Source organism: Sinocyclocheilus grahami, unplaced genomic scaffold (genome assembly GCF_001515645.1).
Source record: "Sinocyclocheilus grahami isolate Dianchi unplaced genomic scaffold, SAMN03320097.WGS_v1.1 scaffold94.1, whole genome shotgun sequence".
Lineage (NCBI taxonomy): Eukaryota > Metazoa > Chordata > Actinopteri > Cypriniformes > Cyprinidae > Sinocyclocheilus > Sinocyclocheilus grahami.
In genome coordinates this window covers 1,088,241-1,089,869 of record NW_015505273.1, presented here as the reverse complement: position 1 = coordinate 1,089,869, position 1,629 = coordinate 1,088,241, and positions in this window count along the sequence as shown.

Here is a 1,629-nt window from a genome sequence, read left to right as displayed (position 1 = left end):
ATATATATATATATATATATATATATATATATATATATATATATTTATTATATTAAATATTTATTATAATTAAATATATATATATATAAAGGGCTCATTCATATATACACACGTTGTTTTTTCTAGAGAAAGAAATATTTAAGACCCTAACCAAGAGTAGAATCACAATGCAGGATCTTAAATATTTCTTTCATGTCATAACACTTTTTAAATTCCTTTAACTTTCTGTTTCCTCCAGGTTTAAATGAGATTAACAGTGTGTCCTCAGAAGGCTGGACACTGCTGTATATTAGATTGGACGTTCCCTCTGTATTCTCTTTAATTGATGTACTGGCATTGGGCCATGTGGAAGTGAACAATGCTGATCCTGAGGGAACGTTTGGAGCGTTCCTCTGGAAGAAGTACTGGATTTCTGTAAGAAGTCTCAGTTTCCACAGGCCATTTTGTTCTTTCTCTGTACGGCGTAATATCAGCCTCAGTCCAAACAGCGTGAGCAGAATACGCAGGATTTATGATGTTCATCTTCCACATTATTACTTTTCCTAACATCGCTTGAGTTCATTTTGCTGAGTGAAGTTGAAAAATATGAAATACACCTTTTGGCACAGCGTTGAAAAGCAATATCCAAATCAAATCTCATCAGTGGCACGAAAACCATGGGTTATGAAACCACATATCTATATGGCGTATTTCATTTGATGCAAATGACAACACAGCTCAAGATGCACGGCGGCTCAATATGCTATGCTCAGGCATACCTGCGAGTCGATTGTTCAGACAATAATGTTCATTAGACGATCCAAAACAAATCGGAAGCTCTACTGAAGGAACTACAGGTTTTGCAAAACTCATCTTTAACCACTAACTTCTCCATTTGTCACCACACATAAAGAGGCTGTGGCTTATTCTTTTTGATTGCTGAATTGCTAGGGAATTTTGGGTAGTTGCTAGGGTGTAGCTCTGTGTGGTTGCTTATTTGCTCAGATCTCACCAACATGCTAGTGCTGTAACTGGTTGCTGGGGAATTGTGGGTAGTTGTTAGGGTGTTGCTATGTGGTTGCTTGTTTGCTCAAATCTTGCTGCCATTATGCTAGTGTTGTTAATGGTTGTTCATGCTAGGGAATTCTGGGTGGTTGCTAGTGTGTTCTCGGCGGTTGCTACGGTGTTGCTATGTGGTCGCATACTTGTGCAAATCCCCTCACAAAAATGCTAGAGTTGTGAACAGTTGCTCTGGAATCCTAGGTAGTTGCTAGGGTGTTGCTATGTGGTTGCTAGGTAAATTGAAACTGATATTCTAATGTCTCTAGATATATCTTGGGTCCCTTAAAGGTGGGGTAAGTGATTTCTGGTAGCCAATGTTGACATTTGAAATCACCAAAACAAACACGCCCCTACCCCAAAAGGGTCTCGCCCCTACTTTGATAGCTCCGCCCCACACATACGTACGCAACCCAGGCAATGATTAGTTCTGTGAAACAAAGCAAAACCAATGTTACACCATGTCTACACCATACGCGAGTGGCGCGGCGCCACAAAATACTATAGAACTCATTATAATCAGTGATGCTGTCTACACCATAGATATATACTGTATATATACATATCTATGGTCTACACTGGATGCGGCGC